Source organism: Hyaena hyaena, unplaced genomic scaffold, assembly GCF_003009895.1.
Source record: "Hyaena hyaena isolate Hyena2069 unplaced genomic scaffold, ASM300989v1 scaffold_171, whole genome shotgun sequence".
Lineage (NCBI taxonomy): Eukaryota > Metazoa > Chordata > Mammalia > Carnivora > Hyaenidae > Hyaena > Hyaena hyaena.
In genome coordinates this window covers 1,562,452-1,580,483 of record NW_024080803.1, presented here as the reverse complement: position 1 = coordinate 1,580,483, position 18,032 = coordinate 1,562,452, and positions in this window count along the sequence as shown.

Sequence of the window (18,032 nt, the reverse complement as noted above, 5' to 3'; positions counted from 1 at the left end):
GTAATCCCCAAAAGGCGTGCTTTTCTATTTATTTATTTTTTTGTTTTTTTTATTTTTTAGGTTTTAACGGGTATAATCCGCTTTGGCCGCCGGAAGAACCCGGGCGGCGCGGTCCCGCGGTGCCGGCGGACCCTCGGGCCCCACTCGCGGCGGCGCGGCTTTCGTTCGCGGCTCCCTCGAGACGCTTAGCGTTCGAAGAGCCGAGAGGACACGTGCTTCTTGGGGGGTGGGAGGTTGCCTTCTTCCTGCTGGGCTCCTAACCTCCAAGCCTGTTCCAACCGGTATCTGTCGGAACTTCGTGTTCCATTGGAATTGGTGGGCGAGGGGCCCCCAAGCAGTCTCCGCGCCGGGGACGGCTCCCACCGCCTGCGCCCTCGCACCGCGCCCGGCGGGCGGCCGAAGCAGCCCGGGGGCACGGGTCTCCCACGGTTCTGTCTGCGAACTGGTGTGCGTGGGGCCAGAAGGAAAACGCACGAGAGGGAGACGGCGAGTTACAGAAGCGGACGGCTTCTCCCAGACCGCGAGTTTGGGGCTCGCGACGTCCCGCTCGGAACCGGGAAGCGGCCCGGAGTGGCGGCGGGCTCGCTGCGGAGCTGCTCGCCGAGGAGTCCGGGTCGCCGCGGCGGCAAGTGGACGCGCACCCCCGGGCGGGTGGATCAGGTCGGACGGAGGGGACACACCCAGAGGACTCCTAAGTAGGCGCTTCGAGAACATAGAGAGCAAGAAACCGAATCAGAGCCTAGTATCAGAGCGCGCACGGCGACTTTGAGGACCTTCATTCCCGAGGTGTTCACGTGTGCCGGGATCCCCACTCGCCCCCTCCTCTCCATTTACAATGGCTTCCGTTCATTCTGCTTCTCCACGCACAGGCGGCTCGAGGGCGCGCCACGACTGCGGCTGGGTGTCCCGGCGGCGGCGCGCCTCCCGCCGCACGGACTGTATGTAGGTCGTCGCGCTGGGCCCCGGAGCGCCCCGGGCCCCGGAGGCCGGTAGTCCCCGTCGCCTGTCCCCTGCCCGGCGCCGGGCGGAGGACCGCTCCCGGCTCGACTCGGGCCCCGTCGTCCGGTGCCAGCCCAGAGGGGTTCTCCAGGGCTTGGGCGCATCGGGGCCCAGCTGCCCCACGAGCTGGGGACGAGTCCCAGGGGCGCGGCGCTCGCGCCGAGGACAATTTTAGGTGTGTGTGGGGGGGTATACTTTCCCCCTGGCGAGCGCCAAGTTGTTGGCCGGCGCCGAGAAACCGAGAGTTTGGTGGGATTGGAGAGCGCGCGGCGCGGGGACGACCCCCCGGGCAGCGTGGACCGCCAGGCGGACTCCAGCGCCTGGGGGGCTGCACCTGAGTGGTAGCCTCTCCTGTGACCGGCGACCCTGGAGACGGACTGAGCATTACCCGTGGGGACAGTCCGGTCCTGCCGGACGCTTTGGGGAAGCGCTGACTCCGAGTTACTTTTCCGGGGCCTGTCTTTGCAGGACACCAGACCCTTTTCCCCTGCAACTCTTGTCTCGTTTTCCAGACGTATTCTCCGCCCCACCCCCACCCCGGTCTAGCTCTCTCCGTCCGTTTAGCCGCCTCAACTCCTTTCTCTTCTTCTTCTCATTCCTCCCTTTCCTCGCTCTTCCCAGCACTTCTGCATCTCCTCCCCTGTGTAACGTCTCCCTTCTCTTTCCTCTTCGGCCCTCCTTCTCTTCTTCACCCCATCTTCCATCCTGGTTTCTCTCTCTTTCTGCCCTTTTCTTCCTTCCTCTCTTCAAACCCGGATCGGCAGCGCGCTCGCGTGTCCCTGCGTCGCGGCGCTGCCGCGCTGGGGGCTGCGGGCAGCGCGCGGAGGGGACAGCGTGCAAAGCCCTGGCCGGTGCTGGCCGCGCCCCCCCCCCCCCGGACCCCCGCTCGCCGCTCGGGCTCAAAAGTTGCTCACACTCTCCCGCACATTGTCCTTTGATTTGAAATCTAAAGCCTTTTAACTAGCTAAAGAATTTCAACTCCTTGGCTTTTCCACTTATCCCACCTCTCAGAGGGGGTCTGAGGGCAGAAGACCCAGATGTAGTGGAGAGAGAGAGATTCCAGATCCCGGAGTCTGGAGCCTCTCGAGCTCTCTGTCGCTTATATTCAAAGCTGAGCCTCCGTTTTCTCATTTATAAATGGTAATCGTAATACCTACCTACTTCACAAGGTTGCCCTTTCATAATCCATGCCTTTACGCAAGCCCTTCGCTTTATGGGAATGCCCTCCGCAGCCCACCCCCTCCCTCCATCACTGCCTGAAAAACTAGTTCAAGACCTATCTCAAATGTCACCTCCTCTGAAACGTTTCCCCACTCCCCAGGGCTGTTGATTCCTACCTCTGCATTATCTTTTACATGTTTATTTCACTCACTGGACAGTGAACTCCTGGTGTGTTACTGTTCTTACATAACCAATAGCAGCATAGCAACTGGCACATAGTAGGTTCTCAGTAAGCGTGTGGTGAATAAATGAATGCATGAAAGCTGGGATAATTACATAATGCGTGTGAAAGACCCAAGCACATAATGGGACTTGAAATCTTAACTTGTCGTACTGAATTGGTCTTTCTCCTCAAATGAGTCTTTGCCTTTCTCTTTCCTCGATATTTTTGGTTTTTTAGCAATGGCATCTAGCCCAATTCCCATTTTGCTCCCATCTCTCTCTTCTCCCTCCCTCTCTCCTTCTCTCAGACTGTAAAGGGCTTCTGTGGGAGGAAGCACACCCCAGCTGTCAATCACGAAGTGGGGCTTTGGTCAGGAATAGCCAGGGGTTTAGTTTCCAACATTAATGAAGTGGCTGGAACAGCAAACATCTGCCAAAGAGACTCAAACCTTTTCCAGCTGCTGGAGACACACAGGCACTTCCCAGCCTCCTGTGACTCTACCCAGGCAGTGTCTGCCCTGGTGCCCAGGGAGGGGGACACACACAGAGAGGAACAGGCCCGTCTGCACTGAGCCACACCTGGGCAGGCATGGAAGGGGATATAAATGCAGGAAATCAGCCCCCCCCCTTCCATCTGGCACCTGATTCCTGGGGATAGAGCCCAGCCAGAAAGAAGGGGACAGAGACATCTTTGCAGTGTTAGGAGCCTCTGACCAGTCAAAACCCAAGAAATCCCTCTTTCCGACTTCAGTTCATACCTGGTGTCTCCACTCAACTAGAACTCATAAAATTTAATAAAACAAAATGGTTTTTAAAAATTCTAGGGCAGCATTTAAATTGCATGCAGGCTCTAACCCCAGATGAACTCGGCTTGGTTTTTAGTTTATCCTTTTATAATCTTGGGCTATGTGTCAACGTAGATCGTCAGAAGCAGCCACACCAAAGGCCTTAGGAGTACCTTCCCGATCTCGTTTCTCCAGAGAAGGGAAGGGGGACAAAAGAACTTTTTATATTCTAGTAAAGTGTATTTAATAACTTGTATTTCAGTTGCTGGGTTTTGAAATCATTTCAGACACGTAAAAGCAAAATAGGGAAAGCCTTGTAAGTGAATATTCCCCTGGGCTCCAGGGCCATGCCCAAAGTGCTCTTTGTGGAGCCCAGCACGGCAGCCTTGCACAACAAGAAGTTAAAGGTGGTGTGCAAGGAGGCTAGCTTATTTGTAATGATGATTAATTCATTTACAAAAACTGCTCTCATACCCTGTAAGGCATCTTTTTAAGAGAGGGCACAAATGTAATCCACTTGACAAATGGGTTTGGGAAGATCTGAGTAAGTCTTTCTGTCCTTTCTCAAAACAGTTTTCTGGAGGAAAAGTTTAAACTAAGAAAAAAAAAAAACAAAAACAAACCCCCCAAAACTAAGACCATTAACTATCTGCAGAGCACTGAATGTTTACATGAAGAGTGGAAATGCAGTTAATCAGCCAAATGTTTCCAAATTTTTAATAGTTCGGTATACAGGTTAAAATAATTTGTTTTGTGGGGCGCCTGGGTGGCTCAGTTGGTTGAGCGCCTGACTTAGTTTCTGCTCAGGTCACGATCTCATGGCTTCGTGGGTAAGAGTCCTGAGTTGAGCTCTGCGCTGGCAGCTCAGAGCCTACTAGGGATTCTCTTTTTCTCTCCTCTCTCTGTGGCCCTCCCCCAATCGTACTGTCTTTCTCTCAAGATAAATAAACTTTAAAAACAATTTTTAAGGGGCGCCTGGGTGGCTCCGTCGGTTAAGCGTCCGACTTCAGCTCAGATCATGATCTCACGGTTTGTAGGTTCGAGCCCCGCATCGGGCTCTGTGCTGACAGCTAGCTCAGAGCCTGAAGTCTGCTTCAGATTCTGTGTCTCCCTCTCTCTCTGACTCTCCCCTGCTCTCTCTCTCTCTCTCTCTCTCTCAGAAATAAATAAAACATTAAAAATTAAAAAAAAATGTTTAAATAAAATCACTTGTTTTGCTACTCCTTTCCCTTTTTTTACTGGTGTTATCCTGACCTCAAACAGCCCTATTCCTGCCATTAGCCTGTGTGCCTCGATTATCTCAACTGAGTGACATAGCCAGGAACATAAATTCAATCTCTCCTATCTTTGTCATAATGTGGTGAAAATAAGTATGGAAGTTTGGAGCATCCCTGGCTTTGACATCATTTTTATCCACATGATAACCCTTCACCAAGAAGAGAGCTTCAACCAGAGAGAAAAGGCAATTCTCAATGTGTAGTGGGGCAGCCCCCTAGGGTAAATGGAAAGAACTTTGAGCCAGGCAAATCTGGGTTCCCTCCCTGGCCAATCACTTAGTAATCCCCCTGACCTCTGGTCTCCAACCGTAACGTGTGGGTGATGATAGACGGCTCAGAGGTTTGCTGGAGGATTCCATGGAAGATGGTGTGCACTGCACTCAGCCGTGCAATGCCAATCTTCCCACCACCTTTACCTTGAGTTCAATAAAATAAGCAATTGGCTACCAAAAACCATCACCTAGAAACCCTGCTTTTTAAAAAGCATCAGAGCCTTTGCTATTTTACTTGTGTTTCAGTTTGGGTTTTGCTCAATGTTCCAAACCCAGGATCCACCGAGAGATAAAAAGTGGGAGGAGGAAGCATAGGACCGTGCGACTATTGTTCACTAAAGGAAATGGCCTGGCCACCAAGAGTCCCCAAGTGCTACTTAACATCTGGCACCTATAGCCACAGACTCAGCACATCTGCAGGCGTCAATCATTCTAACCAGCACTTCACAAGAGACTGACTCATTTGTAGTTGTTACGTTTTCTTGTCTGCCAAAAAAACAAAAAGCAAAAAATCCCACAACAACAACAACAACAACACACAAACAAACAAACAAAACATGATCCTGCACCCACGGAGTGACATCCCATTCAGATCATCTCGTAAAGTATTTTTATTCTCTCCTTTGCCTCAAGCAGGCCTCAGTTGGGTTTCTCATGAATTCTTTGTCACGTTCCCTGACGCAGGGCTGGTCAGCAACCCCAGCAAGGCAGGATTTCAGAGCTAACAAGCAGTTAGCAGTCGGACATTCACATCGCCTGTTATCGGGGACGAGCAGGCTCCTGTGTCAGCCAGCAGAGGGAAAGTCTCGTGGGGCCAGTCGGCCTTCTGAACCCATGAAGGTAAAACAACACTCCTGAGAGTTTTGAATGGTTAGAGACATTGGCTGGTATGATTGTCATTTGTGAATACAGAAAAACATTTACTGAGGACACCGGGTGCAGTGTGCCAGTCAGAGATCGTAATGGTTTGTGCGCTCCAGGTTCTGAAGAAAGAGGAAGCTTGTACAAACTCGTGGACATAGGTGCTAATCACCCACTTAGGTCTACGCAGAGAGGGTGTGAGAGTTTGCGTACATGCCTGCCTGGGCTCACAGTCTGTAAACATGTTTTTTTAAGAGGAATGAAGAGATGGGTAAGAAAGAAATTTTTAAAAAAGGGAATGGAGACGGGGTGCCTGGGTGTCTCAGTCAATTAGGCATCCGACTTCAGCTCAGGTCTTGATCTCACAGTTCATGGGTTCAAGCCTCGTGTCGGGCTCTGTGCTGACAGCTCAGAGCCTGGAACCTGCTTCAGATTCTGTGTGTGTCTCTCTCTGCTCCTCCCCTGCTCTCTCTCTGCCTCTGCCTTTCTTTCAAAAATAAATAAAGGTTAAAAAAAATTTTTTTTTTAAGTGGGAAAGGAGAGACATTTAAAAACTTGTTGGCTAAACTAATTCAAGAGAAATCCATAATCTTAGGAGAAAAAAGAAAAAGGAGCCAAGTTGCCCGGCTAAAACTTCACATTTTTAGTACCCTTCTGTCCTGGGTTCAGCCTAGGTTATAACGCAGGCCTTCATGCATGGAACAGCATGTAGACCATTTCCTTTTTAAAGAAATAAATCCCAATTTGAAATATTTCTTATGAAGACAGCCTTGTAGGAGAAAATTGACTTCTGTGAGCTATTTAGAGTGAATGTTTTCATTATCAGTAGAGATTACAATGCGGTAAATGTGCTCAAGCAAAATGGAGCATCAAAAAAGAATATTGAAAGTTCTGGTATTAAAAACACTGTCATCTGAAACATCCAGAAACTAAGAAAAAATGCAAACATCATTTTTTAGATAATCTGAGTCTAATGAAATCTTGCTTCAATTTTTTCATCAGGAGACTTTTATGCAGAGAAATAGTTCATGTCATTTTGAACAGACAGCCTCAGGGACAAACTTTATAGATTTCTAATGCTTTTCCTTGCTTACTTTCAAAAGTTACAGGGATGCTAAGATCTAAATAAGTAAGCTATAAATTACCGAAGTAAATGAATGGGATGATGCCAATCTCTGTGTATTTCAATTACACAAGCCGCCTGGCTTTTTAAAAGGGATTTGAAGTCATCACAGAACAGAGAATCCCCGATATGATTGCCAATCCGCATCCTGATACGTCTACTTAAGTCAATTATTGAGTCTCTTAGATTATGTCTACATAAGCTGCCAAAACATCTGGTCATTTCAATCAGTTCGATAAAAGGTTCTGCCAAGCCAGGGGAAAAAATTAGCCAAATTAGTCCTTTGTATAGTCAGAACAATGGATTCTTTTCTCAGGGAAGACAGTTAATGGATACAGCTCAAAAGTTTTTGGTTTTCTCTTCTGAAACCAGAATACAGTCCAGAGTTCTTGAGGGAGGTTGTGATTTTATCAAGAAAATGTTTGGGAGGTGTTCTGACAGAATTTCTGTCCAAAATGTCATGGGTATGAAGATGACTTAGCCACATTTCGGAGGCAATTCTGTGCTCATTTGATTTCTATGTTTTCAAGGTTGGGACCATGCCAGAAGTAAGCCAGACTAGTGTTTCCTAAATTTTGAAAAACAAAAGTAGCAATACTAGAAATCACAGAATAGTGTGTATTCCCCTGGAATTTATTTGTGTTTCTATGATGTGAGCTCACTTCGGGATCCCAGCCCAACATTCTGCCCATAGTATTCCATTTTCCTTTCACATTGGGGTTCTCACTTATGGACTAAAAATCCTCTGATCTGAAACGTCCTATGGAATGATTTAGTTCAGAAATCGGTATGAGAATGCAAACTCCTGCTCATATAAATGCATTGGAAGAACATTTTTTACATTCGATTTGGGCAACATTAAGCACAGATACCCTACCCATGTCCAATTTTATATGGCTTTGTTCTCTGTGCATTTATTTGAAGTCTTTTTAAAGCCATGGACAATTAGAAATAATTATTGTTATAACTGAATAGTCTGAGATGACTCACCCACCCACTGAATATTCCAGAGTACATGATCTCTTAGGGTGATGTCTGTGTATAACTTGTTAAATGTCTGTAGCTTAATTGTTAAGGGTTAATTGTCAATGAATTAGTTTTTTAAAAAAGGGAGGGGCTTTATGTCTCCTAAAGGAGAAAATAGATCTTTACTTCAAGGATGAAGACATTAAAAGAAATCTAATTTCCCAGGTAGGAGGAAGATAATTTTTGAAAGAGAAAAAGACTTGTATTTGGAACTACAATCTGAAGTTGTATTTAGAAGTTCAAACTGAATCTTGCTTAATAAAATCCGGGGTCCAGTGAAGGAATGATGTTCATGTGGCCAAGGGGGAGGATTTTAGTTCTGACACAGGGAGGCTGGAGGTTGGTAGGATCAGGACCTTTTGGAGAATTAGGCAGAAAGACTTTGGAGCTAAGAATGGGATGGATGAGGAAGATCAAACATGAGGAGGAGTGTAGATTCTAGTTGACTTCTTGTGGAAAGAACCAGACTTTGTTTTCCATCCGTAAGGACTAATTATGCAGCGTTTGTGCCTTCATCTATCTGGTATAATTTTGGAAAAGTAGGTTTTACTGCCTTGGAGACCAGAAAAGGAGGGGGGCAGAAGGGAGGGTGGTGAAGAGCTGAGACACAGATTGGGTCTTGTGAACAGAATATGCAGATATGTTCCTGAGGACTGCAAAATGAATAGCATGCCTGAAGAGTAGTGCTGGACCTTGAATTCAAGCTTTAGAACACACACGTGAGTGTGTGCGTGCAGGCACGCACACACTCACACTCACGCACACACACACACACACACACACACACACACACACACACAGTAGCCTACAAGTAGGGGACTGTCTTGATGACAAACTAAAAAGTAATTTACAAGGTAGTATTATGGAACACAGAGAGATCCAAACAAAAGCGGCCAAATTAGTCACACACTGTTCGTGGGAACGTAAAGTTGGTATGACATTTCTGGAAGGCCGTTTGGCATTCTGTCTCAAACTCAGAATCAATCCGGTAAAGCCCAACCTAGGAATGTAAACCAAGGTTGTGGCTCTCAGACATGATTGTACACACAACAACCTTGTAAGAGAGCTTGTTTAAGAATCCTGGACGACTATGTCTCTTTTCTCAGACAGAAATCTGGAGGTGTGAGAACTGATATTTTTAAACAAGCAGCCTTCTTAATTTTGCTACCATCTAACAAACGGGTGAGAATGAGATAATAATAAAAGCAGGAAAAGCTGTATGCAGAAGCAAATGTGTTAATTGTAAAAATCCTTAAACCTGCAAGAATGGGAAAGTCTCTTTCCATCTCTGAACCTCAGTCCTCTGTCTTTAACAGTAAAAATACATACTCCCTGCCATTGCTGTGAGATTAAATAAAGATTGCACATAAAAGCCAGACAATGGTTGACACCTTGTTAAAGATCATTACATTAAGTTCAAAAAATAAATTGTACTCTACTAATGTCTTACATTTGTATAACACTTCCCTTCACAGAAAATCTCCAATAATGTTACTTCATGTGAACCTCACATAGCCCCTGTGAATGAAAATGGGCATGTCATATTTCCTTTTTATAGATAAGGAAACCAAAGGTAAGTCGTTTACTTATACCCACATACTGCTAACTTTGCAAATCCTAGTCTCAAATCCAGGTCTTCTTCTTCTTCTTCTTTTTTTTTTTTTTAAGAAAGAGAGAGAGAGAGAGAGAGAGAGAGAGAGAATCTTAGCAGATTCCATGCCCAGTATGGAGCCCAATGGGGTTCAATCTCAGGACCCTGGGATTATGACCTGAGCCAAAAGAATCCCACATTTGATCAACTAAACCATCCAGGAGACCCTCAAACTCAGGTCTTTTGAGCCCAACAGCATACCTTCTAGGGGACAATGCTCCCTCACTGATCCCAGTTAATATTTTAAAAGGGGGGGGGGTACCTGGGTGGCTCAGTCATTGAGCATCCAATTTTGGCTCAGGTCATGGACTTCTGCTCAGGTCATGGTTTCCCTGTTTGTGGGTTTGAGCCCTGCGTGGGGCTCTTTGCTCTCAGCACAGAGCCTGCTTCATATCTTCTGTCCCCCTCTCTTTCTGCCCCTCCCTGGTTCGCACTCGCTCTCTCATTAGTTAATTAATTAATTTAAAAATAATATAAAAATATTTTAATAAGATTTTAGTTTTATGAATGTGTATTTTTCTTATCCTCTGCATTAAAAAGAATGCTAAGCACCCAATAAAACTGAGATAAGTCTAATACCAATAATTCTGACACAGAAACATTAAAGTAAACAAATATCAAAGTCGGGTGTCTGATACAAACCTCACCATTCCATGCACCCTGCAGCTTTTGGAGGACACAAGAAATCCCCTAGAGATAGTCCCAGGCACCTGCTAAAAGTTAACAGAAATTTCATGAGCAAAGAAAATAAGTTGACAGTTATACAGACTGTAGACTGTTGTTGGGGTTTCTCTGAGTTCTCAGTGGTTTCTCAGCTCCTAGCTATCCGTCTGACGGAGCTTCACAGCCTAGCAAGTTGGGCTTTCCACCGCGCCTGAAATCGGGGGAATATTCGAAGGGAGCTGCTTTGATTCTGGGCTGCGGTGTGGCTGACACTGCCCTCTCCTGGATGAAGAGGAAGTGCAGCGTCTGTGCTGTGGAATCCCGTCTCCCTCTACTGGCAGAATAAATTACTACACCGAAGACCAGCCCTAGAGAGGTGAATTGGTGCTCACCGTTATCTCCCAGTTTCTAAGCATTATCTCGACGCAGACAAGCTCAGGCGGAATTTAGCAGCTATCATTCGATAGGTGCTCAGTGCAGATATTTAAATAACTGCCAACGGCACAGAGTTCGGTTCTCTTCTTCACTGCTCTGGGGTCCCCTTAACCCCAGTTCTGTGCCAGAAGTGTCAGGAGTTGCTATTATTTCCTCAAATAGTGAAGCAGATCAAGGGACACCGTTTACCTTGGCTGGTCCTAAACCCTAGTCTTAGTCCTAATATTCTCACTATCAAAGATTTAAACTCTCCATCTAAAATAATTTTATACAACTTAATTCTACTTCTATTTAATAAGCCCATTTAACAAGGGAGGATACGAAGAAAGCACATAATACAAGGATAAAGTCTGAAGCACACAGCTACAATATCCCCGACTGTGCTCCCACACCAGCGTGTGAGATGCGGCTCCCCTAAGATATAGGTTTGGGGGCCTCAACCCTAAGGAAAGGCTCGCTCTCCCAAATTTGTTTGTCTCAAGATCTAATTAGCTGATGTTGGTCGATCTCTCATGTATCCAGCAATGTGTACATACTTTTACATTTTAATTATTGGTCTGGTGCACTAACAGTACTCCGAATTCATAGATAACACCTGGTCTCCTTTAACTCTGCTCATAGACCCTTTTGAAAAAAAGAAGGTCTGGTTGAGGAAAAATGTAAAAAGTAAAATATTAATAACAAGATAAATATGAAAGAATAGAAGTAGAAAGAACTCAATATTTCCTGCCAGGAGAAAAAGCCCTGACCCCAAAAATTGTAAATTCAAAGCTGATTTTGCTATGTATTAACAAAAACCCATATTTCTTTATCCTCTCTCTTCTTGGAATGGATCATCCTGAGCAAATCAGTCTTGCCAGGCATGAAAAATGAGTTTGTACATAACTACAGCAACTCCCCCTGTCCGCAAGCAAATTTTCAAAACAAGACTTCAGTTCGTGTGACTTGCCTAAATTACCATGACACCATAGAGAGTGATTAAGAACTGGCTGAAGGGCTGTGTTCGTAATGATTGTTCAGCCAATCAGATAACTGAGTTTGGAGACAAGATTTTGTTATATTTCAATATATTTAATAACCCAGCCTTAAATGGCAGCATTTCCTTCTTTGCATTGCACTGCACTGTCTTAATTGTGGCAGTGCACTGTGGTTTTGTGATATATCTAATGTATGCAAATTGAACATAGAGATCATCTATCCTATGGATATTTAAGCATCCACTTTGCCCCAGGCATCGTGTTTGTATAAAGAAATACACATTCCTGGTCCTCAGAGTAATATACCCATAACAGAGGCAGACTGATACCCAAGATCATGTACTGGGAACTATGAGAGCACAAAAGAGAGGTACCTGGTTCAATGTCAAGAGGGATCAGGGAAGGATTTCAAGAGGAACTGTCATCCTAGCTAAGGCCTGAAGACAGAGTATGAGTTGGCAAGGGGTAAAGGAATGGGGGAGAGTATGCACGGCAGGTGGGGAAAACATCTAAGACCTAGAGACAAGTGGAAGTGTCTTGTTGAGATCTGAGTGTGGCTGAAGCAGACTGAGAGGGGAGATTGCGTGTTAAGAGGAAGTGAGAGAAGAGAAGTGGGGCCAGATCACAAAGCATCTCTTAAGCTATGTTATTGATTGACATTTTATTCTGAAAACAGTGAGAGTCACTGAAGGGTTTATGGCAGGAGAATGACCACACTTGTGATTCTGAAAGCCCCTGGCCACAACCTTTGCAGAGTGCAGACCAGAGCAGAGCAGGAACATTCAACTGGAGGCAGGAAAACTGAGTCAGAAGTTACGATATTAACCCAAGTGAGAGGTAGTGGACTTCCAAAGCAATGGTGATGTGGAAACAAAAAGAGAGAGATTGAAGTGGTTTTCAGAAAATAGAATCCATGAGACTCAAGGATTATTTAGATGGGGGAAAGTAAGGAAGTCAAAGTAAAGAATGAGATCCATTTAATATCCAGAATAAAAAGCACTCCCACAACAACAAAAACACAGATGACCTAGTTAAAGACTAGGGAAGGGACATGAATAGATATTTCTCCAAAGACAATATACAAGTGGCTAAGAAGCAATATACAAGTGGCCGAGAGAAAATTAGTCGCAAAATGCAACTAGAAAAATGCAAATCAAAACCACGATGAGTTATCACTTCACACCTCCTAGGATGGCAATAATCAAAGAAAATGGAAAATAACAAGTGTTGGCAGGGAGGTGGAGAAATTAGAGCCCTTGTACATTGCTGGTGGAAATATACAATAGTACAGCTGCTGTGGAAAACAGTTCCTCAGAAATCTAAACATAGCATTCCCATATGGCCCAGCAGTTCAGATCCTAGATACATATACCATAAATAATTCAAAACAGGGGTTTAAACAGAGTATATACCTAAGAGAATTGAAAATATTCAATCATACAAAATCTTATGTACAAATGTTCATAGCAGCATTATTCATAATAGCTAAAAAATGGAAACTGTCAAATGTTCCTCAAGCAGAGAGTGGATAAATGGTGTTTGATTCATACAGTGGAATACTACCACAGCAATTACAAATAAATTACAACTGCTAGACACACAGCGTTCATGAATTCCATAGACAAAAACTTTGAGTGATAGCAGCTGGACACAATAGATTAATAAAATATGATTCCATTTCTATTATTTTTAAGAACAGCCAAACTAATCCTCAGGGAAGTAAATCAGAATGAGGTCTACCTTTGGCGGAAGGTAGTGATTGGGCAGTGCCCGAGGGAGCCTTCTGAGGTGCTGGAAATGTTCTATGCCCTGACCTGCATGGGAGCTACATAGATTTATACTTTTATAAAAATTCCTGTAGCTGTCAACATAAGAACTGTGTACTTTGTGTGTGTTTTATCTCAATTTTTAAAAATGTTTTAAAATGCCCTTTAAAGTTAATGACTGGATTATTTAGACAAATAATTTAGAATGAGCAAAATATCCTAGAAAGGGAAAGCAGCGTTAATTTTATCGACAGTTGACCTTGCTGATGCTCACTGTAAATTGTTGTTGTAGGCAGTGCAGGCCCCCATAACAAAATACTGTAGGCGGGGTAACTTAAACAATGGGAATTTATTCTCGCAATTCTAGAGACTGGAAGTTCAACACCATGGTACGTTTGTGTTAGCAGGTGAGAGCTGTCTCCTTTGGTTGTCTCTCTCTCTCTTTTTTTTTTTTTTTGAGAGAGAGAGAGCAAGAGAGATAGAGCATGAGTGGAGGAGGGGCAGAGAGAGGGAGACACAGAATCCAAGGAAGGCTTCAGGCTCTGAGCTGTCAGCATAGCCCCTGTGGGCTCAAACCCACAGACCGGGAGATCATGACCTGAGTTGAAGTCGGATTCTTAACTGACTGAGCCATGCAGATGCCCAGTTGTCTCTTCTTTTTTTTTTTTTTTTTTTTATTTATTTCTAGGAGAGAGAGAGAGAGATAGAGACAGAGTGAGCAGGGGAGGGTCAGAGAGAGAGGGAGACACAGACTCTGAAATAGGCTCCAGGCTCCGAGCTGGCAGTCAGCACAGAGCCCGACGCGGGGCTCGAACCCACGAACCACGAGATCATGACCTAAGCGAAAGTCGGACGCTTAACCGACTAAGCCACCCAGGCGCCCCAGCCCAGTTGTCTCTTCTTAATAGGATACTAATTCATCATAAGGACCTACCCTTATGACCCTATCTAAAGCTAATTACCCTCTGAAGGCCCCATCTCCAAATCCCAACTCATTGGGTGTTAGGACTTCAGCAGATGAATTTGAGAGGGAATACAGTTTAGTCCTTGGCAGTGGTGCTAGGTTCTGAATTTAGAGAAATCTAAAAACAGCCTGGGGAAAAATGAAAGAACCAAATGATCCATTTCATATAAATTCAGGGATATTTACAAGATGACACAAGAAAGTAAAATAATCCTTAGCAGGTGTGGGAGAATTCTGAGATGTCCCAAGATCCCTGTCCCCTGATATACATGTTCTGGACAGTGATAGCGTTCATGTTCTGCACTGTGATTATGATAAAATGTCACTCCTGGGATGATATGGCAAAAGGGATTTTGCGGATGAAATTAAGTTTCCAGTCAGCTGACCTTAAGGTAAGGAGATAATCTGGCTTAATCACATGAGCCTTTAAATTGGGGCGTAGAGGTCAGAGACAGACTTAAGGCACAAAAAGGTTCAATGCACCGTTGCTGGCTGGAGGATTGAAAGGACCCCTAGTGAGGAATGCGGGCAGCCTCTGCAGGCAGAGAGCGGCTCCCGGCTGATAGTCAGCGAGGAGACTGGGGTCTCAGGTCTCAAACTGCAAGGAGGGGCGCCTGGGTGGCTCAGTCGGTTAAGCGTCCGACTTGGGCTCAGGTCATGATCTCACGGTTTGTGGGTTCAGGTCCTGCGATGGGCTCTGTGCTGACAGCCAGCTCAGAGCCTGGAGCCTGCTTCAGATTCTGTGTCTCCCCTGTTCACTCTCTCTCTCTCTCTCTCTTAGAAATAAATTTTTAAAAAATATTTTTTAAAAAACTGCAAGGAACTCAATTCTGGCATTGATGAGATTAATTAAGCCTGGAAGCAAAACTTTCATCAGAACTCTCAGAAAAGAATTCAGTTGTGGGACACCCGGGCGGCTCAGTCAGTTAAGCATCCAATTTTTGATTTTGGCTCAAATCATGATCTCACAGTTTGTGAGACAGAGCCCCGCATCACACTCTGTGCTTGGGACTTTCTCTCTCCCTCTCTCTCTCTGCCCCTCCCTGACTTGCTTTCTCTCTCTCAAATAAAGAAATAAAGGCTTAAAAAAAAATAAAGGAAAAAAGAATTGTCTGACTCTTGATTTTGGCTCAGGTCATGATTTCACAGTTTGTGAGTTCGAGCCCCACATTAGGTTCTGCGCCCTAATGGTGCAGAGCCTGCTTAGGATTCTCTCTCTCTCCCTCTCTCTGCCCCTCCCCTGCTTATGGAGTGCACACTCTTTCTTTTTCTCTCCAAAATAAATAAATAAACTTGAAAAAAATGAATTCAGTTACCACCTTGATTTTAACCTTGAGTAGATCATCTATCTTTGGCACCCTGGACTTCTGACCTACAGAACTGTGAGCTGCTAACACATGAAAGCTGTTTGTGGTAATTTGCTACACAGCGAAAGAAAACTAATTAGGAAAGCTGTCATAGGTTTAGAAATTATATACACAGAACACCAATACAGTGAAGGTACTCAACCAATGGTGGCTATTACTACCATGTAAACTAACAATTACAAGATAATGACTATAATGAAGATGTTTCTACCAGGTGCCCTGGGAGAAGGCAATTCTAAATCTCTCTGAGGGATTCATGAAAAGTTCCTCCGAGAAAGTAGACTCTGAGTTGACACTGATGAATCAGTTTGAAAGTTACCTCAGCCTGAGTCACCAGTGAGAAGCAGAGAACAGCAAGGTCCATGTTCAAAGAGCTTCAAGTGAAGAGTGTTGTCAATGAAGAGCAAATAGGAGATAGAGATGGTCAGGTCTTCAGGGTCCAGTTCTTTCCTGCTTAAAACCTTCATTATTGGGGGATGCTTGGCTGGCTCAGCCAGTAAACCATGCGACTCTTGATCTTGGGGTTGTGAGTTCCAGCCCCACAATGTGTACAGAGATTACTTTTTTAAAAATGCTTTTAAAGATAAACTGAGGCAGGGGCACCTGGGTGGTTCTGTTGGTTGAGCATCTGACTTTGACTCAAGTTGTGACTTCATAGTTTGTGAGTTCAAGCCGCACATAAGGCTTGAACTGAGGTCAGCACTGAATCTGCTTCAGATCGTCTGTCCCCTCTCTCTTAGCCCTCCCCCACTCATTCTCTCTCTCTCTCTCTCAAAAATAAAAATAAACAGAGGTGCCTGGGTGGCTCAATCGGTTAAGCGTCTGACTTCAGCTCAGGTCATGATCTCATGGTTCATGGGTTCGAGCCCTGCATCGGGCTCTGTGCTGACTGCCTGCTCAGAGCCTGGAGCCTGTTTCGGATTCTGTGTCTCCCTCTCTCTCTGCCCCTCCCCTGCTCACACTGTCTCTCTCTCAGAAATAAATAAAAACATTAAAAAAAGAACATTAAAAAATAAATTTAAAAAAAACATTAAAAACAGATAAACAGGCATTTAAAAAATGTAAACTCTTTATATGGAGTAAATTTCAACCCCCTTAGGTCTTTGTACCTACATCTCATACCTCACATTCTATTACTGTTCTCTTCAAGTGCTGTCATAGATTGTATTGTTTACCCCAATTCTCCATCCTTCCCTGTATCCATCCATTTGTCATGTAATCTATCAGCACCTTTCCACTCAACAACGTGACTCGTTTGGCCAATAGAATGAGGCAGAAGTGATGTGTCTGTTCTGTGTCTGTGTGGACTTGAGACCTTTTCTGTATGTACTCACACTGTTTCACTTCTGAAGTCACCATAAGAACAATATACCTGGTTGGTCACTTCCCCAAGAAGGAAGATGAGAGACATGCGTAGGAAAACAAAATCACTCTAGCCAGGGTCAGCCCAAATCAGTCAACCCTCGGCCAAGCTGCTAACCCACATGTATAAACCATGGCTGGTTCAAGCTTCGGAGTGTTTTGAAGCTAATTGTGACAATGGCTGATGATTAAAAGAAAAACAAAAAACATGGGAATCTGAGACACCTGTTCATAGAATTTACTTGCTATAGTGGCCACAATTCTATGCCGTTTTCTGTCATCAAGAAGTGGACTCAAGGGGCGCCTAGGTGGCTCAGTTGGTTAAGCATCCAACTTCGGCTCAGGTCATGATCTCACAGTTCGTGAGTTCGAGCCCAGCATGGGGCTCTGTGCTGACAGCTCAGAGCCTGAAACCTGCTTCAGATTCTGTGCCTCCCTCTCTCTCTGCCCCTATCCCACTTGCGCTCTGTCTCTCTCTCTCTCAAAACTAAATAAACATTAAGAAGAAAGTTAAAAAAAAAAAAAAAAAAGTGGAGTCAACAGGTGCCTGCGTGGCTCAGTCGGTTGTCTGACTCTTGATTTCAGCTTGGGTCATGATCTTGAGGTTCTGAGATCGAGCCCTGTGTCAGGCCCCCTGCTCCCCTCTTAAAAAGAGAGAGAGGTGGGGGGGGGCTCTGACCTGGCCTTCTGCCTGACTTCAACCAGTAGACTGCAGCATGGGTGACCCTGGAACGGCTCTGGGCCTGGAACTTAGGAGGACTAGCAGGTCCACTTGTCCCTCTTGGGAACTGGCTGTCACGTAAGAAGTCTAGCTGCCCTGAGAAGCCACGCTGCTGTGAGGAAACCCAATCCAGCCCTGTGGCAAGACAGTCACCACGAAGAGGAGCCCCAAGGAGTCAGGTATTGTGAGTGAAACCCTCTTGGACTATCCGGTCCAGTCAAGTGGGTGACCTCACAACATGGAGCTCAGGCGGGTGGCAGGTGAACTGCCCACCTAAGTCCTTCCCAAATTCCTGACCCACAGAATTATTAGATATTACAAGTCATTGTTCTGAACCACTGAGTCTAGGATGGTTCGTTTCACAGCAATAAATAACTGAAGCACTTGTGCCTTCTGGACA